General features: G+C 55.9%; 1 protein-coding gene across 22 annotated transcripts in view; it reads left to right on the top strand.

The window, feature by feature from the left end:
- CAMTA1 (calmodulin binding transcription activator 1) overlaps positions 1–24800 on the top strand; it is an 813322-nt gene that overhangs the window by 651804 nt on the left and 136718 nt on the right. The gene's annotated exons all lie outside the window — the stretch shown is intronic.

Raw genomic sequence — 24800 nt, 5'->3', positions numbered from 1 at the left:
GATGAGATGGGGCTCAGAGGAAGCTTCTGTGCCCCCTGGAAAAGGCACCTGAGACCCCCTGGCCACCACCCACCTGTCTCCAGCCTCTGTCTGTGCTGGAGGATGAGCAGGTCACAACTGCCTGGCCCTGAGGTCCCTGCCCCCAGGACTTTGGGCCCCTCCCACACCTGCTGTTGTAACCAAAAACAAACAAACAAACCTTGAAGGAAGGCGCACTGGACAGCTGTGACTCAGCATATTTTATGGTGTTTGGCCTTGGTTTGCATATGTAAAGGCACTAAGCTGTTTAATTCAGCCCTTCCTGCAGAGTTGAGAGGCATAACTCAGTTTGATAACCTGGCCTGCTGCAGCAGACAGGAAAGGCCGGGCAGTTTGGGTAATTTAAGCTTGTTTGCTACCAGTGCTGAGACTTCTGCCAGCCTCTGGGCCTTCGGCTGGAGGCTGAATGGCTCACCGGCGCCCTCTGCTCCAAGCTTCTCCTCTGGCCTCCACAGCTCCCTGGACCCCCGACAGGTTGTCCTAACTCCGCTGTCACTGCTACCTGCACTTCCCAGAATGTTATCTGCTCTTTTTCCGAGATGTCACCGGCTGCCGTTTGCAGAGATACTCGTGTTGCTGCATGATGTTGCTCAGATGGCTTATCTGACTCAGGCTGGCACCGAGGCTTCTCCCACCGGAAGGGCAGGGGTGTCTGTGTCTGCCGTTAACCCTCGAAAGGCCAGCCGGTTACCTGCCTGCTTCTTGTTTGCTGTTCCAGTCTGCCCAGCTCAGCAGAGGGAGGAAGCAGCCTCTCTTTTCATTGCAAGCCCACTTCCCTACTGGCTGCAAACATCCACCTCCCTGAATGTCCCTGGGCTTTCAGGTCTGTGTTTAGCCAGAGCTCAGGGTCCACACTCCCGGCTGGGCCTTGAGTCCTGAGTTTGTCTGGGGCTTCAAGCCCTTCGCAGAATCACTTTCATGGTGCCCCTCCACACCTTCCAGAGAGGGATCTCCACAGCCCACTCCTGCTGTGGCCTTCGAATGTGTCGTGCCCCCCCCACACACACACACACCAGTGGGACCTCAGCCCAGAGCCGGAGTCTCCCGGTCAGCTCCCTAGGGACCAGGGCAGCACCCATCCAGCCCAGTACCCCCTGGACTCTCCTCTCATGCGGGGGCTAGCAAGTGAATGGCCAGAGTCCACGCCGGTCCTCGGCCCAGCCAAACCCCACGAGGGTCTGTCACAGGGCTTTCCACTTGGCTGCTGGAAACAAGTCTGTGTTCAGCCTGGCCCAACTCTACCAGGTTGCACAGGTAGGGGGCTGGTAGAGGCCTGTTTTGGGGTAACAGGCAGGGTGGCAGGTCGGCAGGCTGGGAGGGGCCAGCTGGGGCCTGAGCCTCCCTGTGCCTTCTGCGCCTACTCTGGCCCAGCCGTCCACGCCCAAGGCCTGGAGAGGAGCCCAGTGCTGTGGTTGCAGCAAGTTTTATCTTCACCAGAGGGTCAGACTGTAGGAAGCCCTTGGCTTGGCTTTGGTTTGGACCGCCATCCTGAGACTGGATGATGGCAGCCAGTGCGCTGCTCGCAGCCGTGGTGTCTGAGTGTAAGGGTGACCGTGATACTTAGATGTGTGAAGAGACCACAGCCCCCGAGGACTGTACCTCTTGTGCCCATGGGGGAAACTGAGGCCTGGAGAGGTTCAAGGACTTGCCAAGTGCTACATAGCTGTAAAATTGGGGGCTCAGTCATTCACTCAGCAAATATTTATTGTGTGCCTGCTGTGTATTAGTGCTAAGAACAAAGGCAACCCAAACCCTGCCCCACGGAGAAAGAGAATTAAGAAACGAGAGCTGAGCAAAACGCGCAGTGCCGTAGGGGTGTGTTCCAGCGAGAGGATAAGCACGGAGGGGTGGGCAACGTGTGAGGCTGGAGTGGACTTTTAGACGGAGTGGTGGGTGACGTGACCCATCACCGAGGTCCCTTTCAGTTTTTCAGTTTTTAGAATTCAAATGAGGAGATTCAAATAGAAAGTAAACCCTCTGCTAGGAATTGTCATTCTATCTGATGGGCCGTGAGGGCAGCCGGCCGACGGCTTCTCAGGCTGACCCTGGGCACGGCCTCCCCTCTGGTCCTCCCACACCCGCGTGGGCAGGGCAGTGTCTGCTGCTGGGCGGGGACGGGGGGGAGAGCTCTGTCGCTGCCCTGCCAGGCCGGTTTTCAGGACCAGAATCCCTCCTCCGAGGGAGCCACTAATTCAGCTCAGTTGCCCACGAGTCTGCTGGGGTGGCTACAGCAGAAGCACCTAAGCAGCTAATGAGAAATGCATGTCCCCAGGCCCCAGCCGCAGAGACTGTCAGGGGCCCTGGAAGCTGTATTCTCACAAACTGCTCGGGCGAGTCCCATGGACTTCCAAGTCTGCGCTATGCGTTCACCCTGGCCTTGCCCACCACCCACTGAAAGGTGAAGAGGAAATCCAGTCCCAAACAAGCTGTCTAGGATCCAAGCTAAGCTCTGCCACCTTCATCTGTGTGGCCTCAGGTACAACCAGTAACTCTCAGTGTCTGTCCCCACATCAGTAAAATGGGAAACACACTATTACCTACCTAATAGGGTTGTTGCAAGGATTGAGTGAGTTAATATTTGGAAAGTTCTTAGAACATTGCCTGACGGCTCTAAGGTGATCAGTGTATGCTGATCATTACCCTCATCACCATCACCATCACCACCATCATCACTGTCACTACCAGCATCACCACCACCATCACCGTCACTACCACCACCACCACCATCATTGTCTTTGCACCATCCAGGTCAATGTGCCCTGGATCCCAGTCCCCATCACCATGTCCCCTCAGTCAGGAAACACTCAGAGAGGGGAAGCTGAGGGCGAACGCTTGCCAAGCTGCACACATGCTGAGGGCTAGCCTCGGTGTCAGCAGTCACCAGCTGGGTTGGGAGTTGGGCTGCATGTGGCCTCAGCCAGGGCCCTGGAAACTGTTCTGATATTAGTTTTTATCAGGAGTCCCTTGCAGAGCCAGGCCTGTAAGTGCTCAGCAGCAATGCACTCCCTGCCCCACCCACTCTGCCATCTTGAAAGGCAAGGAAGTTTGCTGAAAACAGAGAAATAAAAGACAAAAATAAAAGACCGAGGGGTGGTTAAGGTCCCATCTGATGAGAAACCAAGTCTGAGCTCCAGCTACCTGTGGAGATGCCTCCCTCCCTCCCTTCCTTTCTCCCTCCCTCCCTCCCTCTCTCTCTCTCTCCCTCCTTCCCTCCCTCCTCTCCCCCCACCTCTTCTGGAGAACAAGGCAGCTGGTGTCTGAACTCATTACAGCCTCACTCCTGCCCGTGTTCTGCTAGGAAGCAGTGTCTTAATTTTGAGCCATATTTGTGTTTCTAGTTCTAAGGGTCTCTCCCTGGACCAGACCTCAAATCCTTGCACCAGGCAAGCCCAACAGAACAGCTCCAGGCGTGGAGGTTAGCCCCCTGCAGATGGATGGAGCCGGAACAGGAAGGTCTGCAAGGCACCCACTTAACCCTCAGAGTGCCAGGGCCCCGCTCCCACGTCACCACCGCCCTGGCCCTGGGCCACATAGTGGAGTTGACAAAGCACTTTCATTCAGATGCATTGCCCTCTGGTGAGGGTGGTTACTGTTCCCGTTTAGAGTCCAGGAAACTGAGGCTTCAGAAAGGGCACCATCTCGTCAGCTGCAGCCTGGCAGTCTGCCTGTGCTCCAGGCCTCACAGCTTCCCTGCCACCTGGGCATGCGCTCTGTGGAGTTTCCAGGAAGGGGACTTTGACCCTCAGTTGCCATAACAAAGTACCACAGACTGGGGTGGGGGGCACTTAAAAACAGAAACTTATTGTTCAGGAAGCCAGAAGTCTGACAGCAAGGCATCACCAGGGTTAGTTCTTTCCAGAAGCTCTGAGAGCATCCATTCCAGGCCCCTTCCCTTCCGGTGACTCGGCCGTCCTTGTCTTCCCCGGTTTGGAGCTGCATCTCTCTCATCTCCACCTCGTCCTCACGAGGCCTTCTCCCTGTGTGTCTCCTCTTCTTATGAGGGACCGTCACTGGATCTAGGACTCACCTGACCCAGTATGATGTCACCTTAACCAATGACTTCTGCAAAGACCCTATGTCCAAATAAGGTCATGTTCTGAAGTTCCAGGTAGACATGAGTTTTGTGGGGACACTGTTTAACCCAGTGCACCAGCTAAGTGACATGTGCATTCCTGATGGGTGAGAGCCCTGGGGGAGCAGAAAGCTGAGGGAGTCGGCTGGGGAGGTTGCTTGCCTCCAGGATAGGAAACCTTGTAGTTCCCAGTGTCTTTAATGGATGAGCCACTACTGTGGTCTTCACACCCGTCCTCGCCTCCTGGGAGCCTCTTCAGGAAGCCTGAGAGCCCACCTAGGCCAGGGACAGGGTCTGACCACCGCCACGGCCCAGAGCGGGCTCGGGGTGCCCATGCAGGTACCCACCCAAGAGACGGCCAGGTGATGACAGGAGAGGACACAATGTCATGTGCTGAGCTCTGAGCCTCGGGCTGGGGGCTGTGAGCTGGTCTCCTAAACTTGTGAGATTGTCCTCCAAACAGGCATTTCCAGATGTTATTAATTACAAGGGAACCAGTGCAGTGTCTGAACAGGAACAGAGAGGCTAGGCGGCACCTCCTTCCCGGGTCCGGGCGCTGGGTGAGTGAGCCATGGTGTTGGGGAACACGCAAGTCTCATTTGCACAGCCCAGGATGTGCGAGGGACGCTCCCTGGCCAGCTGAGTGGAAAAATAAATTACCTGAGGGGCTGACTCAAGCCAGTCATTTTGCCAATGAAGCTCTAATAACTCGCGCTGGGCACGGCCCCGATCGATATGCCTCTATTTTTAACTCCAGGACCAGCAGGGTCATTTTCCCGAGAGGGAGGGCTGTTTACCCAACTCCCTCTCCACAGGGATGGATCTCCAGCCAGCTCTGCCCACCCTCAGCCTTCTCCACCTTCCTCGGAAAGGTCATTGGACTTTCAGGGGTCAGCAGAGCAAGGCAAGGGGTCAGGCTGGCTGAGACAGGGCCAGAGTTCCAGGCTCCCTGACTGCAGCTTGCTGTCCAGCTGCCACTGTCATTTGGATGGTCCCAGACTCACCTGCTTTTGGCTTCCTCGTGCCTGCGCTTAGACCCAACTCAGTAATAACCCCCACAGAACCATTGCTGGTCTCTGGGCTGTAGCGCCACGTCCAACCTCTGCCTCTCCACACGCAAGTTCCCTGACCCAGCAAAATTCTCCTCTCTGCCTCTGTGGTCACATCTGTAAAGCGGGTGCATATTGCTGGCTCAGAGGGCGGGAGGGGCACATGAAAAATTCATGTGGAGGGTTTGGCTCTGTCCCTGGCCCCTGGTGGACACTTAGTAAACGTCAGCTGACATCTTTTGGTTACTGTGTGCTAAGCCTCACAAGTGCAGGAGCTAGTACTTGAGCCCAAGGTGGCCTAACTCAGTAGCCTCTGCTCGTAACTCCTCCACGCCATGCTGCCCCGGTCAGCCTCTCAGGATGGCTGCTTGCCTATGTCCAGTGCATCAAAATCACACCCGCCAAGCAGAGGAGTAGGGAAGGGGGGTGCACCTCAGCCCGGGAGCACAGCCTCTTACGGGGCTAAGTCCCTCCTGCTTGTTTGTGGGTCCAGAGTTTGCAGATGGCCCACCTGGGCCAGGAGGAGGGAAACGGGAGATCTAAGCCTGGCTCTGCCTCCAGTGGCCATGTGATCTCGGGCTAGTCACTTCCCCTCCCAGGGCCTCAGTTTCCACCCCAGCAAGATGATGGCAAATAGGATTCATTACTTTTAATAACACGTGTCAAGGGAAGTCTGAGTTCTGGCTCAGAGAGAAAGAGTGCCACGATCGATTAGCAATGTCTGGCACAGGTATAGGCAGGGGAAGAGGAGGCACACGTCACGTATTTATTATGCCCATTCTCCAGTTCCTGCTTCCCTGGATACTTCAGGGAGGCAGGTGGCAGAAGAGAGTGATCAAGGAGCAGGGAGATGGGCCTGACTGCAGGGAGGCTGAGTATTGGGGTACAGGGGACTAGGGGCCATGCACAGTGGGGTCATGTTGTGGAGAGTATTCAAAGCAGGTACGGCAGTTTCGAGGGCGAGCACTAGGGAGACAGCGACAATCCTTGAGAAGAAGCTTGGCACCGTGAAAGTCCTGTTTGAGAGACATTTGTCTGGCAGGGGTGTGTAGGGTCTGTCAGAGCAGGAGGTAGGAGGACGAGGGATAATCAGTTGCAAATACTGGGCACTTGCTGACAAGGTATGACTCACGGCTCTGAAAGTAGACGCGGCTGAATTTAAGGGGCGCTAAGAAGCAGCAGCCCAAGACTGATAGTGGGAAGGATCCACAAGGCCAGCGTCATGTCCTCAGCTGTGAGACTAGAGGCCTGGGGCAGACGCTCCTCGGGTCCAGTCACCTCTGGCTGCCTAGGACCGGGGCCTGCCAGGGTGCTGCAGAAGCACGTCTGGTGTGGAGAGCAAGGTGTGCCTCCGGGCTCGGAAGTCCTCCCAATGGTGTTTCTATTTGCCTTGAGATGAACGAGTTTTGAGAAGCCCCATCCTCCCCCAACCCGCCTCCCCAGGAGGGATGCCAGGAAGCAGGGCCAAAGGCATCACAGCTCCTTGTCATTGCCACAGACCAGGGCGCCCCCTAATGGCTGGCTGTGACACTCAGGGATTTCACCTGCGTTGGTCGTTCTCCCCGGAAGCCCTCTTGGAGGAGAACCCCAGCGCAGACTCAAGCCCAGGATTTTCTTTGGAATATGAGATGCATTTTTATTTATTTATTTATTTTTTTTAGCATCAGGTGTCTTTCCTCACTGGAAATGGTTCTAGTGGTAAAAAAAAATAAAAATAAAAAATAAATGGGTTGATGTTCTTTACACCCACACCAGCCTGCATTCTTTAAAATGGCCTCGGAAGGCCTTGGACTAAAGCCAATTGTCAGCCAACTTTTTCTTAAAGGGTCAGATAGTATTTTCTGCTTTGTGCTCTCTAGCACAACTACTCCTCTGTACTTTGGAGCAGGAAAGCCACCATAGACAATACGTACGTGAATTGGCTGGCTGTGTTTCTATAAAACTTCATTTACAAAAACAGGAGGGGGGCCGGATTTGGCCTGTGGACTCTAGCTTGCCATCCCCTGGTCTAGAGCATCATTTCTAAACCGTATTTAAAGGTCACTGTTTTTTGCTGTCCCACAAAAACAGGGTTCCATGATCAGGTAACTTTGGAAAATGATGGATAAAACAAGTTTGACAGGTTTTCCTAGAAATATGTTAACATCACATTGAGAATCCCCAGTGGGATAACAGGCATGCTTCCCAAACTCATTGTCTCCAAAAGGACCTGGCAACTGCGTTTTCCCTTTTCCTACACACATCTGTTAACATCTCTCTTGAAACAATGTAGGGAAACTGACTAAACCTCAGGGGTCACACCAGATGCTCTCAAGGTCCCAGTCCTCCCAGCTGGAGGGTAGGATGAAGGAGGTGGCCTGCTGCAGGGCAGTATGTGTCAGCAGTTCTGTGACTCCCCGTCACACAGAAAACCAAGGCCCTGGACCCTCCAAGGACCAAGAACTGAGCCAAGTGTGCCCACGTCCCCGTGTCATCTGCCAGTGACCTATCTCGGGAAGCTCCTTTCTCCTCACCCTAAGGTCCCACAGCCGCTGCTGGGGAAAGGCCAGGTCACCTGTCCTCAGCCCTCACTGACAAGGTGCACACACAGCATGGACCCAAGTTGCTCCTGCTTCCATGGCAACAGGTGGCCACGCTCCCATGGAAATGGGGCAAAGGCTTTTCCACCACCACCCGCTGCCCCGGGGAGCACAGCCAGCAAGTTTAGCTCAACCTTCCGCCTTCCGTGAGCACAGAGCTTCGGGTTTATGAAAGGAAGGACAGGTAGATGGGGCTGACCTCTGCCATCCTGGGCCAGCTTGAGACCTGGGTGCTGCGGGAGAGGGTGCCCATGGCTGAGGCGAGCGCTGGGAAATGGGGCTTGTTCTGGGCTGACCTTCAGCCCTCCGAGCCCCCAGGACAGGTACAGGGCGTCTGACCAAAGGAGAAGTCAGGACAGCTTCCCGAGAGCACGCAGATTCATGCCATGGCAGCATAGCGGTAATCGTGGTGGCATCAGCGGGGCCCCGGGCATCACTACGTGACCTCATGGTGGCCCTGGAGGAGGCAGTTATTTCCTGCCATTGTACATGAGGCGAGTGGCCGCTCAGGATGTGTCCGAGCTCTCAGCACTTAGAGGTAGCATAGCCAGGATCTCAGTTCTGGTTGGTTTTACTCCAAAGTCTATTTTCTTAAATTTTTGAACTCTGGAAATGCGTGGCCTTCTCTGTCATCACTGGCTTCGGCGCAGTTCATGGGGCCTGGGATGTGGCACCCACGTAGTGGCATTTCCTGTGACAAACGGTGACACCAGGAACTTTGGGCTGTTTAGCTAAATCCACCCCATGTCTGGTCAGCTCACAGGCTGTTTCTGAGCCAAGCACAGGGCTGGGAGCTGGGGCCTCCTGTCCCTGCCCTCGGGGGCTCGCAGTCTGAGAGAGGAGATATATGTAAACTGAGGCAGCAGAAGTCTGTCTGTCCTGACTGGATGGGGAAGGCTCTGCGAGGGGCTACCTGGGGGTAGCCACAAAGATGTGACATGTGGGCAGGTCCCTGGGAGCTTTACAGTGAGGCAAGTGGAGAAGGAACAGCCCTCAAGATGGGGAGACCTGTGGACGTGGGGAAACCTGGGGGGGGGGGGAGATGGGTCCTGAGCTCCAGGGGTGGGGAGCCATGATAGGGTCACATAGGAGCATGGCAGACACCACGGGGACACGTGGCCCTTTCCCCATGGGCCAGATGTCAGGCAGAACCACACATGAAGGAGCTACTAACAAGTGTGGACCCACCCATGTGGGCAACACAAGCTGGCCGGCCTTGGGGAATCACGTGAGCTCCCACTGGACTTCAAAAGGCCCTGGGTGGGGGATATGTGGGCAAGGAACAGTGTGGCCAGAGACGGCAATGAGGAGGGCAGGGGGTCAGAGGCAGGAGGGAGGTAGGGGGAGACCAGGAGACGGATGCCAGGCCAAGGCAGTTGGGCTTTGTCTCTTGACCCTGCCTCTGGCCCCTCATTACGGACCCGACAGCCGCCAAAGGGCCTTCAGTACGCAGTGCGCCGGTGCAGGGCCTGGGCGGGTCAGGACACAGGCTCACACCGGCGTTAGGACAGTTACATCGGGCACTGACACGACCATTCATTCTTGATGACACCAGTGGCTGCCATGGCCTGCAGGTCAAAGAACCCCAGCACCTAGGAAAGGACTCCCCCTGCCAAGCATTGTGCTGAACCCCTCATGGGCTTCGTCTCCCTGGCTTAGGCTGCTGGTCGAAGGCGAATTTGGGATTGGACTCTGCCCTGGGAGGGTCTGGGTATCCCCTCCCCAACCAACTTCTCCCCTAACCCCGTGTCAGTCACAAGCCTTATACATAGAGGTGCTCAGTGAAATATAGTGGGAAATGCCACATCCTGACCGGGTGGCCTTGGGAAAGCCACATAACCTTGCCGAGCCTCAGTTTCCTCATCTGTAAAATGGGGATAATAATGAAAACTACCTCTAAAACTTGTTGAGAAAGTGGGATGCTGTGCAGTGCTCAATGCCTGAGTCCCCAGGGTGCTGGGAGCTACGGGAGGCATGGGAGCAGAAACCAGGGGCCTGATGGAATCAGGACTGAGGATGGAGGCAGCCTGGCAGGGCTGGGCCGGGTTGGGGTTCCTGGGCAGCCCAGGGAAAGCAGGCACCCCCTTTTTTCTCTAGGGAAGCCCAAAAGGATCAGACGGCCCTGCCCTGGGCATTGTGGGTGCCACTGGTGTAGTGTAGCCTCGGCTTGTCCCCTCCAGCCTGCTCAGGGGGGCTCCCACCTCCACCCCACTGGGAGACAGGATGGTTTGAAGGTATTTCTCTTGGAAGCAGCCTCTGTCCTTGGCTCCAACTGGCTGCAGCCCTGAGAGTGTAAGTTTGGTTGTCATTCTAATGTGGCTCAAACCCCAGCAACTTTCTTAGCGCTTATGGCTGCCTCTGAGAGCCGCAGTAATGTTCTTTGAATTGCTAAGCAACGCAGCCCGTTCTCTCACATGGAGAAAATTGAAACATTGATTTATCTATTTGTTTTGCAAGTAGCACTAGTGGCTTCATTACTCTGTTCCCCGGGGACACCCTCCCACACACTCGAATTGAAAATTAACTCTTTTTACCTAGGAAGGGGCAGCAATGGGTTTTTAATTTGGAGAAAGTACAGAAACAATGGAGGGGCCGGGTGCCAGGAAACAAGAGGCGAGGCGGACCAGGCTGGTGCCTGGGAGAGCCAAAGGGCCCACTCACCCTCCCCCAGGCCATGGACCAGGCCCTCAGAGACAGGACAGGCCACGCATGGCCACAGCCCCTTGGGGACACCGGCCCTGTGCCCTGGCTGAGTCTCCCACCCTCCTTGGACCTCTGCATCCCTCTCGGCTCTGGGAGTCTGTCAGCAGCCTCTTGCTGCGAGTTTTCTGCAACGGAAGGTCCACTGCTTCTGGAGTTCAAACCACTTGGTTCTAGTTTCCAACTCTATACTGGGGGCTTTGAGCAGCTCCTTTAAGCTGTGCCTCAGTTTCCTCATCTGTCGTAAGAGGACCAGGGTGCCTCCCCTGTGTTTGTCACATGGTTGCTGTAGGGCTAAGTAACGGTGGTTGACAAGTCCAGCGTGCCAGCAGGCTCCCTCTCAGTCTTATTAGTCCTATTTGCTGAGCTTTCTGGGGATGCTTTCTCCTGGAGGACAGAAGCAGCATTTGTTGCTTCTGAAACTCTCAAGAATGGGAGGAGCTGTCTCTGATCCCCAAAAGTTGGAGTGCCTCTGGGAGCCTGTGTCCAGGGAAAGCAGAGACCTCCTTTCCCAGGAACTGGCAACTCCCAGAAAAGACAGCCCACGTAGTGGCTGCTCAGGGAAGAAGGAGCTGTCTCCTGTAGATTTGCCTGGATGGAGCTCTCCATCCTTCCCATAATGCAATGCTTTAACTGAGGGCCTCACCGTCCTGCCCTCACCAGCCTCCAGCCTCCACACCTTGGGTGTGGCCATGAATGAGTCTTCTGTGACTCTCTCTCCAGCAGAAAGATTTGCATGGCCTCAGAATTCGTTGAGTTGGATTCAGCTGCGAGTGGCAGAAAACCTAAACTAACAGGCTCTAAAGGGTTCGTATGGTAGCTTCTCAGTTTCCAAGGGACCCAGGCTCCTTCTATGTTGTTGCTCTGCCACCCACTCCCACAGCGTGTGGGCCAGTACGGCTGCTCTAACTCCAGCTGTCATGTCTGCATCCCAGCCACCAGGAAGGAAGGCGAGGAGCACAGACCCTCTTTTTACAAACACTTTCTGGAACTTGCACACACTCCTTTCACTCACATCCGATTAACCAGAGCTCAGTCACATGGTCACACCTAGCTGCAAAGGAACCTAGGAAATGTCATTGTAGTCCAGGTGGCTGTGTGCCAGGAGACTGGGCTCCGGGGAATAAGAAGGAAAAGGACACCGGGGACAACCGCAGTCTGTGCTGTAGGGTCCATAGCCACGTCCCAGATAGAGTTGCCCTTACGCCTGCCCACCCCTCTAGCACCCAGTATCACCTGCTGTCAGCCCCCAGCTGCTGGGTGTAAAAGAACACCCCCCCCCCCCCCAGGCCTTGAGTACACACAGTCTGGAAACTTCCAGTGTGAATCAGCTAAGAAGGAATCTGAAAGGGAGGCTGAGGACTGGATGTGTCGTTGGTGGAGAGTGGCTGGGCTTTGTCTTTAGGTGGAAGTCTTCTGGTCTCTTTAGCAGGAAGTCTGGTCTCCTTAGTGGGTCCCCTCCCTGACCGGCCTCCCTAGGGGAATGAAAGGCGTTCTGTTATTCCCCCTGTTAATACAATGTGGAGACTAAAACTGGGACTGTCCTGGGAAAACCAAGAATATTGGCGTCCCTGTGTCGATGTGAAGTAGGGAGCCCGAGAACGCCAGAAGTATTATGGTGTGTGCATCTGTCTCGTGCTATGAGCTCTGGAAAACAGGGTGGGACCAGTACGTATGGCTACGGGATTTCAGTTCAATAAAAGGCAGGTCTTTTTAACTGTTAGAGCTGTCCTCTGATAGAGTAGGCTGTCCCAGGAGGGGATGAGATTCCCACCACTGGGGGTAAGCAAGCAGAGGCTGAACTATCACTGGACAGAGATGTACATGTGAGTGGGACCCAATAGCCTTTCCCACAGCATGTAATCTGCCTTGAGCACTTTTACCAGGGTCAAAGCCAGAGAGCAAGGCTCCCTGAGGACCACCGTCCTCCCCTCTCTCCTCCCTCAGCCTATCCATGATCACATCCTGAGGGTCATCTGGTGGCTCTGGCCCCTCACAAGTTAGTCCTGGCCCACGAGGCCCTTATGTCACCCCCATACCTGTACCAGGTTCACAAGAAGATAAAGGGAAGTCAACTCCATATAGTAGATGAATGTCTAGCCCTTTATAAGGCACTGTCTGTCAAGACGTGGGCAAGACTCATTGTCCCCTCTCTAGGGATCAGTGATCTGAGGTCGACAGTGTCCAGACTCCCTAGTGGCAGTGGGGTCAGATGAAGAAGCTGGGCAGCTGCCCAGAGCCCCACACCCTCAGTAGTGCCTTCGGGGTATTACTGCATTCCTGGAGAGGAGCCAGGATAGACAGCGGGGTATTCACTGCACTCTCCTGGGAGGGGAGCATCTGAAGGGCATTCTGATAAACCCGTGGGGCGAGGACCTCAGGTGTCTGCTGAAGAAACCACAGAATTCTTTATTTCTTTATGCAACAATTATTTATTAAGTGCCAACTCTTCAACAGACACTTTTCGAGGTGCTGGGGACATAGCAGAGAACAGAATACATACAATTTCTGCCCCCAGGGAACTCACATCCCACAGGTACACGAATCAGTAGACTGAGGTCCATAATCCCTCAGTTGAAACTCCTTAGGCCAGACGCACTTCAGCCAGTGGTCCTCAACTGGGGGCGATTTGGAATGTCTAGAAATATTTTTGGTTGTCACAGCTGGGGGGACAGCTACTGGCATCTAGGGGGTGGAGGCCCAGGGTGCTGTTTAACATCCTGCAATGCTCAGGACAGCCCCCCGTGGCACAGAATTATCGAGCCTGTGATGCCGGTAGTGCCAAGGTTTGGAAGCCTGGTTGGGGCGTTCAGACTTCGCATTTTAAAACCGTGATACGGTGCGCAGACCATATATTATGTAACATCCCCAGCGGGGTATGGAGCAACACTCTGTAATCAAACGCATTAATATTTCTGCAGCAAAATGTATGAATATTCACGCTAAGAGGGATGAACCAAGGCTATAAATAGCCTCACATCAGTTCAGATCACGTTTTGCCACCAAATGAGTTATGAACGAGGTTTTGGTTTTCAGAGCTTTATGGATTTTGGAATTGGATTGTGGGTCTGTACTATAATTTCAGATTGTGATAAATACTGTAACAAAACAAAAGAGAGTAGGGGAAGAGTCACACAAGGTTTGAGACAGTGTCCGAGAAAGGACCTCTGCAGAGGTGACATTTAAGCAGAGACCTGAATGAAGGGAGCAAATGGGCCATGAAATATCTGAGGGAAAGCAGTTCCAGTCACGAGAAAAGCATGTGCAAAGGCCCTGGGGTGAGAGTGAGCTTCGAGGTTTGAGGAATAGCCAGGAGGCCAGTGCACCTCCAGTGGACGTGCAAGGAGACAAGTGGGTGACAAGGCTGCAGAGGTGACCAGGGGGCAGATGGATTCAGCAATTCTTGTAAGAACTTGGGGTTTCTTTGTAACTGAGGAAGGAAGCCAGGAAGACTGTGAACATGGGCTTGTGCTGGCTGCAGGGTGGAGAAGGGGCTGTGGGAGGGTAAGAACAGATGGCCTCAAAGGGCAAAAGGGGGAATGTGAGAACTGGAGGTCTCAGTTCACACATCCTGGGGTGTACAGAGAAGCAGATGGCTGAACTGAACCTCAGACAAGCTGGCAGATACCTGATCCACCGCGAGCTTCCGGCCTCCAGGCCTTTGCTCAAGTCAGCCCGTGCCTAACTCACCTTCCGCCTGCCCTGTTGGCCACTCCTAACCCATGTGCCGGTCTGCTGACGTCAGTGTGTCTAGTTCCCCAGCCCAGATCCACTCCCTGGCGGGCCAGGCCAGCTTTCAGAGGCAGGCGCGGTGTTCCTGCCAGCAATCCTCACAACAGACCTTCGGAAAGACCAGGGTGGGCAGGGCAGTTCCTGGGGAGGCAGCGGGGACTGGGAAGGAGGCAGAATGAGGACAGAAGGAGGGCAAGACTAGAGGCACTTCAGGAGGGGGGTCCCGTTTCCAGCCAGGGCCCTCTTCTGCCACAGGCATCTTTTGTGCACGTCACCGGACGGCCGGGCTCCCAGCACCATGGACAGCTCCCTCCTGTCCGTCTGTCTCAGGGCCAGCCGTGGGTGCAGCCCTTTGTATTAAAGCAGAGCAGGTGGTGACTATGGACTTGCTCTGAAGATAAAACTTCAGAAATCCGGGAAATGTCCTTGATTCAAATAGCCGAGTCTCCCCTTTATTGGAAAAGGAGCTTATCTGGACTTCCCGCTGCCTGAGATGACGCCCACACTCTCCCAAGGGCCCCGGGGCGGTGCCGCCTCCAGACCCGAGACCTACACCCTGCAGATGAGACCACCTGGGAGCTTTCAAACAACACCAGCACCATGGCCTGTCCCCAGGCAGACCCAGGCACGGACAGCTTATTTCTTAAAGCGCCCAGGTGGGTCTGGCAGCAGCCAGGACTGTGAACCCCTGCACCCCTAACCTTCCCTCACCTGTTAGCCCGAAGCTCCCTCCCACGTCAGCAGGCTGCCCTGGGCTCCTCAGGCAGAAGCACCTGAAAAGGAGAGCAGGCTGCCCGCCCTGGGCACACCTGCTGGCTCTGGCTCTTGGTGATGGTGGGGGGAGGTTCCCACCGGAGCCTCACATCTTCGGGGCGGGGGTGTTATAGCCCCGTGACATTACAGAGAAGACCACACGGGCTCAGTGCTGTGGCTGGCAGGTGGCTGAGCCAGGAACCAGTGTTCTGATGCCCCAGCTGCCTTGGGGATGGAGGAATACAAAGGACCCGACAGGGGCTCCCCCATCCTGTTGTTGGGGAGGGGTTTGCATCACCCTAGAGGTGCTTGTTGACCCAGTGGCCCACACATTTCAGGGGCGGAGCCTGTGACGTCCCTGAAGTCCCCCCATTGTACCCCATCTTGTATGTCACGTGCACACACCCACTCCCTGAAGACCCACGCACACCCACCACTAGCTCCCAGGAGAGGGGCATAAATGCAGGAATTGTTCCTGTCCCCAGGCCACTCAGTCTGTCTGCATGCTCTCCCTGCTATCCCCCAGGTCTGAGTGGGGGGAAGGGGCATCCCCAGCAGGAGCAGGGGAGTGGAGGCTCGGGCATGCTCCCCACCCCCTGCCTTGGGGGCACTCAGAGCCTGCAGCCTGCCGGGGGCTGAGCCTGTCCACACCCAGCCTGACCCCTGCAGGCGTCCCTGCTGTGCCAGCAGAGGCCCGGGCAGGTTGTGGTCAGGAGGACGTCTCCCAGGTCCCCCCTTCTGGAAAGGGCATCTTCCCTTTGTGGCGCACTCTGCTCGAGGACCCATGTAAATCCAGTCACTCAGAGCTGGTGGGTCTGCCTGCTGGGGGTTTGGCTGTGCACCGTCAGTGCTAACAGCCCGTGATTTCAGAGCTGAGTATCTTTCAGAGTTATTTAAGAGGTTCTTCCCTTTTTTCCCATTCTGATGATATGTTTCTAAATTATACATTAAACTTATCAGGGTGAGTAATACCTCACAGCTTCCCCGTGTCAGACCTAATGTTACTTACTCGTCTGCCGCTCTGTGTTTACATGGTTGAGGGGGAAATGCTCCTTTCAGATCCATTTATCTTCACATTAAGTGCTTGGAGATGAGAACCTCAGACAGGTTCGACACCTGGGCCACCCGAGCACTCGGCTTCCGCGGGAACCTCTGCTCCTTCAACGTGCGCTGGCCAGGGTCATGTTCCCAGGCTGGCGGGGTTCTGGGGGTGCCCCCTCCCCAGGGAAGGGTCGTGGAGACCCAGAAGCCCCCAGAGGGAGCAGAGCTGGGAGGTCAGGCTCAGAGATTTGAAAGGTTTTTTTCCTGGAAGGCAAGTGCCACCAAGGAATGTAAAAGTGACCAGCACCTTCTGAAGCATCCCCCCTCGTTCCAGAGAGCTGCAGCTTCTGGGGGGCACAGCTCCACCCCCTGTTTATGCCTGTCTCCGGTGTTCATTCATTCGTTTCTTCATTCATTCACGCATTCACATAGTGTGGCAGCCGCCGCTGTGCTGGGTAGGCAATGGGCTAGCCTGCCAGTGGGCAAGGACGCTGCCCTGGGTCCCCAGGTGTTGGCACAGCCCCTCCGGCTGGGATCCAATGGAAGGGTGCAGCCTCCGCCCATGGGGGGCTCCGCTGCCAGGTTTTCTTATCCTCTCAGCCAGGAGAAACCTGACCCCTGGGACAAGGCCTGAATCGCCCCGGGTCAGCAGGCCAAGCAGAGAGGGCCGGGCTGGGTGGCCCCCCACCCAGTCCTGCTGCCCTCCAGAACCCACGGCTGGCATGGTCCTGCTGGGGGATCTGGGCTCTGCTGGGTTTGGGGGCAGGGGCTGTGAAGTCTGCAGCCCTCAGCTCGCAGCACAGAAGGGCTGGCTGAGGGCCGAGGAGGGCAGAAGGCCTCCTAATCTTCACGTCTTCCAGTGTTTGGGTGTTCATCTGTGCTAGTGGTCTGCATGCGCCTTTTATGTGGCCTTCCCCACTACCTTCACTGCCTGCATTTTACAGATGAGCACGTTGCGAGTTTGGCATGCCCAAGGTCACATGGCAGAGCAAGGGGTGGGGCTGGAGTTTTAACCCAGGCCTGGCAGACCCCAGAACTTGGACTTTGGACCTCCACACAGCCCATCCGGGGAGATCTGAGCACGCCCTGGCCAAAATGGCCATATGGTTCACCCCCGGTCAGGGTAACCCCAGGGCCACTAGCACGCTTGGCCAGATGGGCCACTGGCCCCTGCTGTTGTGGTCTGGGCACCCCCAGCCTGGCCACTGGGTGCCACCCCCAGAGCCAGGCCAGCAGCCTCCAGGCAGGAGATCCACCCAAAGGGAAGAGACGGGGCAATTCGTCGTATCAGTAAACTTGCTTAAGGAACACTCTGTCTTTCCGTAATGAAATGAGGATGCCATCCCTCCGTGTTATTGGGCAGCAGGGCAACTCGGCACCAGGCTCTTCTCATTTTCTGCCACCATCAGGGAAGACAGATCGCGCTGGGACAAGTGCAGCTTAAAATTGAAAACCAAGCAATTTACCTTCAATCGCTTCTCAGAATTTTGTGCAGCCAGAGTCAGTTAAGGAGAAATAGACTCCCTTTCCATTTTAAGTGTTTCCCATTAACACTTGTTTCCTCCCTGAGATTGGGGTGTGGCTGGGGGAGGGCATCTTGCTCCCACCGCCTTAGGCAAAGGAGATTGGCTTCAAGCACCTCTTCCTGGAGGGCCAGCGGGGTTAAGTGTGTCAGTCACCTCCGCTCCTCCTGGCCAGGCTGTCCCCCTGCCTTATTTCTGCCATGTGCCTGTGGAGGTAGAGACCTGGTCCTGCTCTCAGGTGTAGCAGGGAGAAGGTACCCAAAAAGCAGGGCTGCACCTGCCACCCCACCGGGCAGGGCTCTCCACATCCCTCCCCACATCTGGCTACAAAGGCAGACATTCTCAAGCCAGCCTCCTAGGACATTTCTGTCTCGTTTCAGAAGCAGGGGTTGACTTGGGGTGCTGGGGACATGGCAAACGCACTGCCCCTGCGTGAGTGCAGTCACCTCCTGTGTGCTGCTCGGGGAGAGCTGTCCGTGACACCTTTTGTCTGTGGCTCTGAGGCCAGGCCCCTGACTCTTGGCTGGTGATGGTTCTTTCCACCCCATTCCCAAATGTCCCCAGATTTCCACGGTCTCTGCCTCTGAGCTCCTGCAGGGTGAGTCCTGCAAGGCCAGTTCCACGTGGTAGGACAGAAACCTACTGCTCTATTGGTGTTGGCAATGGGGGCAGGCGAGGCCTCGGACGGGCCCAGAGCCCTTGCTTCTCCTTTGACTCCAGGGAAATAAGAGGGGCGTGGCTGACGTGTAAAAGGCTCTCCTCTTGTGCATTTAACAGCCTGTCCTGAGGCCCCCCCATCAATGCGGCGAGAGGGACTGTGCTCAGTGTCACCCGGCTGCCCTCCTGGCTGTGGGGCTGCAGCCCTGGCCCCTTCGTGTTTGATCGCCCCCACCCCACTTCCTGTTGCTGGCAGCACGAGGCCGAGCTGTGTGCGGCTCGGATCTGCTGCCCTTGGCACACCTGGCTCGATGGGGTAGCGCCCAGCATGCTCTGGAAACAGGAACTGAGCTTGCACCCTTGTCCTGGAGATCTCCACCCTGAACCCTGAGGTCCCCTTGGCCTGTGCAGACTGTCCCGGGCCTCCCACCTCCCTGGGCTGGGGGTGAGGGGGAATGTGGAACAGAAGCCACTGTCACTGCCCTGACAACCGGGCGCCTCTGGGAAGACTCACGCACACCCAGGGCAAAGGCCTTGCTGCTCCCTGTAGGTGACCGGACAGGCTCATCTTGAGCATTTTAACCTGGGAGCAATGGGTTAGGAGGCAGGAATATTCCAGGCAGAAAGAGCAGCTCATTCCACAGGAGCAAAGCAGGTTCGGGCACAGGCTGAGGAGCTTGCATGGACCCTGGGAACCCCACACCCTGAAAATCACCAGGCCAGTCTGGTTCTAGAGAACTAAGGGCAAGCCCAGGCACCCTGCAGTGGCCACCTGTACACAGGACCGTGATTTGGGGCAGTCTGGCCTCGACACTCACAACTTAGAGGTGGCTCCCAAGGGCCATGGTAGAGGTGCCCTTCCCACTAACTGTACTGGGGGTGGGCAGCTGGCACAGCCACCCTAGCATCCCCTCCCTCCCCTCCACCAGTCAGGGCTGCTTTGGAGCGGAGCCGGAGGAGTCCTGAAGCGTGCGTGGCTTTGGTCACTTTACAGTCTTGCTTTCGAAGTGACCGGCAGCTTTGCACACCCGAGTGACCGGGCATGGGCGTCAGGCTCTGGTAGCGTGTCACGGAGCGGTCACAGTTCCGACTGCTGAGCACCATGGCAGGGCTCTCCCCAGGAACGGTTTGGGCGTCAAGGTCACCGGACACAGACTCTCGTCGCTTTTTCTATATTGTCACTCTTGCGTTGCTCTTGTTTTCACTGCCATGCACAGTGTGCCTACAGCAACGTGCATGAAGCCTGTCCGCAGAGCCGGATAAATATGTAGAAAGCGTGTGAGCACAGCCCTGGGCAAGGAGAGAACAGGAACACGCTCCTTCTCTGACCCAGGCGCCTTCCGGGGGCAGAGAGAGGAACAGGAGTAGAAGCCCCACCCACCAGCTGAAGTGTTTCTGGGGGGGTTCAGGGGCCCTGCTCTCACCATCGATTCTGTCCCCTTCCTGGGCTCTGAGAGAAAGGACCGCTCCAAAGACGACAGGATTCAAAAGAGATTAACGTGTCCTTTTAGACCTTTAGAAAGCGCACTTCACAGAAACGCGGGCCCTGGGTCGCAAGGAAGTTCAGATCAATTAAAACAATTTACTTTGCTTCTAATGATTTCAGACCATTGCAATTTATTGGTAAGTAAATGACTTCAAAAGCACATTTCTTCAGTGGCTATGGAAGGAATTTTAACAAGTTCTTGGATACATTAAGTCTAGAATTTGTTAAAAGATGGTTATTGTAAAACATTAAAGTAGGCCTTTCACATCGTTCCAAGTCCTCAAAGTTTCCAGAAACAATTAAAACTTCTAATCAGTTCTTCATTGTTTAAGTAAATCAAATGGCAAGAAAGGGCTCCTGATAAGAGGTGGGAACCCCAGGCCCTCCTGCGCCATCAGAGGGGTCGTGCGGGTGGCCACTGGAATTCTTCCCAAGGCTCCTGCTGTCAGGAAACATCCAAATTCCTCCTCCGGCCAAAATGCTCGTTGCACGGGGTGCAGGGTCTTCCGCTGCCCCTCCAGTCATATCTCCTGGTCTGCGGCTCCAGGCACGCAGGGCTGCTGCGGCTGTGGTCTTCCTTGCTTCCCTGTCTTGCCTGTGGACCCCACTCCCTGTCCCCACAGCACATCCCCTGGGCTCAGGCTCTGTTGTACCCAGCGTCAGGGAGGGGTCTGCTCCCTTCATTATGGGAACACGCGGCATATTCAATGAGCGATGAAACTGAGACGTGGGAAGTGCCCCACTGGAATGCGCCAACAGCCCAGGGTGCCCTGGTGCCCAAAGCAGGGGCCCACCAGGGGGCGCCTTGGGGACTGTGGCTCAGGTGAGAAGCCCGCTAGTCTGTGCCTTCTGTGTAAGGTCCTGAGTGCCTGCCCTGAGGCCTCTGGGACCTCTGGGGCCTTTTCCTTGGAAAGTGAGGGTTCTCCATGGGGTCTTCCCAACCCCCAGACACCCCAGTCTCTTGTCAATTTGAACAGTGAGAATGACCACTGCAGCCATTGGGCAGCATTTGGGCAGTCAGGTGCCACGCACCTCAAGAAATGTAGTAAGACGTTGAACTTCAGCAAGGCCGTGAGGTGGGGACTGCCGTGCTGACGAGCAGACTGGCGCTCAGAGGTTGAGAGACTGGTCCACATCGCACAGTGGCTGAGTGGTGGGAAGGGCTGCAGAGCCGCGCGCTCTGAACCCATCGTGCTGTGCTATCGTCGTGCCTTTTAACGCTCCTTCATGTCACGCAGCCAGGCCTGCGTCAGGGGCGGCTCAGCAAAGGCCTGGGTCCCACCACTCTGGAGAATAGAGCGTCCAGTACTCAGGTGGCATGCAGGGGACAGCTGGGGGCAGGTCCTAGCCCTCGTGTGTTCATTCATCCAGAGGTGTTTATTGAAGAGTGTGTGCCGGGCACCACCCTAGGTCTGGGCATGTGAGTCCTGGGGTCCCTGCCTTCATGAGCAGGGGTCCTAGTGAGAAGAAGCAGAAACAATGAGCAAATGAACAAGAAAATGTGAGATGTGATAAGGTCTGTGGTCTTGCTGATCTGGGGTCAGGAAATGACTCTGAAGAGGTGACACTTGAGCTGTGACAGGAAAAGAAAGAAAGTAAGGGGGACAGGGCCAGAGGCAGGGCAGCAGGTGGCCAGGGGTGACCTCCCAGGCCCTGGAGGAAGGGCAAGGTGTGCGGATTTTACTCAAAAGTACAGGGGAGCCTTGGGACATTTTAAGCAGGGAGGTGACACGATCTGATTGATGCATTTTTAAAGCTCCCTCTGGCCATTGTTGGTATTCTTACTGTTATTATTGACAAGGACAAAATGGGTGTCTGTGAAAAGGCCAAGTGGAGGCATTGGGGCCCTGGGGAGACGATGGTGACGATGGTGACGTGAACCAGGGCAGAAGCAGCGGGGTGTGGGGAGGGACAGCAGTCTGGGGTCTCTCTTGAGGAGAGGTTGACAACACTTGCTAATGGTTTGCACATGAGGTTAAGGCAAAGGGAGGAATCAAGGTGACAGATGGATTCAGGGCCGGGAGAACTGGGCGGGCAGTGATGCCACATACACACAAGAGAAGACGGAGGTCCCAGAACTGCTTTGGCCGTGCTGTGGTGTCCTGGTAGACATATTGCCTGACTCGTTCAGGCTGCTATCACAGAGCACCACAGCCGAGCAGCTGAAACAGCAGACATTTATTTCTCATAGTCCCGGAGGCTGCACGGCCAAGATCGAGGTGCCAGCAGATGTGGTGCCTGGTGAGAGGCCGCTTCCTGGCTTGTAGATGGCTGTCTTCTGCCTGTGTCCTCACGTCATTGAGAAACAGAGCTCTGGTCTCCCCCTCATCTCCCTCCTCTTCACGTAAGGGCACCAATCCCATCAGGGGGCCCCACCCGCATGACCTCACGTAACCCTAATCACCTCCCAGCGGCCCCACCTCTAACTCCCATCACACTTGGGGTTGAGGCTTCAACACATGGATTTCAGGGGGCTATTCACGCCACAGCACATCATCAAATAGACAGTAGATGTTATGGGTTTGAAACTAGGGGTATGAGTTCCCACACCCCCCTGCTTCTGCCCTGCTTCACGTCACCATCCTCTCACCTGGACCCCGCCAGGGCCTCTGGCGGAAGTCAGGACTTGAGCCAGGAATTAGAGAGTTCAGGGGTCAGGCTGTGGGAGACAAGAAGGGGACCAGAGACTGAGCCCAGAGGAACCCCAACATTCAGAGGTCACGAGAAGAGGATGAGCAGAGGCTACCAGGAGGGAAGTGACCGGTGTGATTCCATAAACTAAGGAAGGAGAGTCTTTAGGAAGGAGGCCCCCGGGTCCACGGCAGGTCTCTGGGCAGGGACAGGCTTCCACGAGGCTCCCAGATCACGGCGCAGAGCGAGCGCCTGTGTTTCGGATGAAACGCGAAGCAAGTTGGCAAACCCTCCTAGAGCCCACGTAGACTGCACTTCAGTAATTTTCGTAGTATTTTCGGCAGCTGCAGAGACTCCACAGTGAGGCAGAGAACCTTTTAATAGAGCATTGAAAAGCGGTTTTTAAAAATACCTTTTAGAAAGCTATTTAAATTCTCCCGTCTGTAGCAAAATGAATGTATAAACTTAACGCCTTACTTTGGCTCTTCTTTAAGCAAAGAAGATGGGGAGCTGTTTCCTACGGTGGTTCCACTGAATCCCGAGGCTGGTTGTCTCAGCCTCTCGGAGCCCGGACGTTCCCGGATGCCCTGGGTGGGCAGGCACAGCTTCAGACCCTTGACATGACTAAGTCATTTCATCCGCACAGCAGCCCCACGCGAGGCACCGGTGGTATCAGTCCCCGGTGGTATCATCTAGAGATGGGGAACCTGGGACCAGCCTGAGCAGCAAGAAGCTGGTAGTTTTCGCTGTAGAGACAGGGCAATGCAGGACGCTAGCCCCAGGTGACCTGCTGCGTTCTGAAAGGTCATGCTTTGAATGCCCCTGGGAGCTTCCCCAGTGCCAGTACCTGGCACCTCCCAGGGTCGGGGTCAGAGTGAGGGCCTGCTGTGTGGCCAGGCAGGGACCCACCGAAGGAGCCTGCTTGCAGCAATTCTCAGAGGGGTTCAGGCCGTCACATCAGTACCCCCGGTGTAAGAGTGCAGGTTCCCCAGGCTAACGGGTTCAGAGCAGCAGATTCTTGGGCGTACTCCCAGTGTGACTCTGATACCCTGCCACCCTGTCCCCCAACACGTGCCACCACTGGTTTCAGATCCAAAGAATCGGGAGTATCGGTGTAATCACTGCTCCCCTCCACACACACACAGCTGGGGAGATAGAGGCCCAGGGAGGGAAAGCTTCCTGCCCAGAGCCCCCCCAGAATCCAGGCCCTGAACTCCCATGCAGGGTCTTCTCCTCATAGACAACCGCTCCCCCGCCCTGGCCAGCCTCCAGTCTGCTGTCATGGAGCCAGATGTCTGCCCCAGAGAGGTGTCCTTTTCAGGAAAGAAGACAGGAGGTTGGTGTCCAGGTGGCTGAAAGCCTGGCCGCCCTTTGGTGGCAGGCTTCCTGGCTTCCTGGGGTCCCCACTCCAGCAGCATCAAGCTCTCAGTGTGGCCTGTGCTACCTCAGCCCCTCCCTCCTCCCTCTGTCCTGGGAGATGGGTAGAATTCCATGAGACACCCCTGCAGTAAGTGACAAGGTCTGGGGGCCTGCAGATGGGGATGGAGGCGTCAGAGCTGAGCAGTTGGTGAGGAGGGGCTGATAGCACTGGGAGCCACCTGGGCAGGAGCGCTCGCTGAGTCCATGGAGTCTGGTGGCCTGTCTGTCCCACCCATGCAATCCGAGACGGGACCTAGAGCAGCATGGAGGGGCTGGCATGCCCAGTCTCAGGCGAGCTGTGCAGCCGGAGACTGGGTGTAAGTGGAGGAGGTTAGTGGTTCCATGCCAGGTGCTGGCTAGATTTTGGAAGCAAGGGATTGTCTCCCGGGAGATGTAGTTGGACTGGGAAAACCTTGCCAGAGCTCGAGGGTGCTTAACCCAGAGCGCACCCAGCGTCTTCCCTGTCCCCCTGCCTGCTCATTCCCATGCTGACCACACCCGCCCACGTCCCTACCCGCAGGACTCACGTCCATGTACAGCTCTGGGCCACGGCCTGTCCTCCTCCTGGGGCCCTGCACAGGCCGGCTCCACACAGGCTGACAAGTGCCCACTCCTCAGATGAGCGGTGGCGGCCAGGTTTCTCCGGGTCACTCCTCCCTGGACTGGTTAAGTCCGACTTCCATTTTCCTCCGCTGTTAAATCGGCCGTCACCTGCTGGGGACAGCCAGATCTGTCAGGCCCCACGCCACTCGCTTTTATGGGTTCTCCTACCTTTATTGCCTTTCCTGGAGCAGTGAGGGGCAGCCAGCTGCTGGAGAATCATTCAACTTGACATGGCTTTTTAGATTTCATTTCCCCCTGCCCGCCCATGTCCATGTCTCTATCTGTGAGAGAGAGTGACAAGGTGACAGCACTGAGTAATTCCCAACTTGAGCAGAACTTGGGCCCTGGGCGCAGGCTGTGTGCCGCCACATGCCGAGCCCGGTGACCCCAGGAGCCTGAGGACATGGAGGCCTGGTGTGGTCCTGGGTTGCATTGCTCCACATTTACTCCCCTTTTAGCCTCAGGCATTCACTTGTGCCGGCATCTTTCCCTCTTTGTTGCCCCCAAATACTGGCC

Source organism: Rhinolophus sinicus, linkage group LG06, assembly GCF_036562045.2.
Source record: "Rhinolophus sinicus isolate RSC01 linkage group LG06, ASM3656204v1, whole genome shotgun sequence".
Lineage (NCBI taxonomy): Eukaryota > Metazoa > Chordata > Mammalia > Chiroptera > Rhinolophidae > Rhinolophus > Rhinolophus sinicus.
This window is presented reverse-complemented; position numbering and strand designations above follow the sequence as displayed.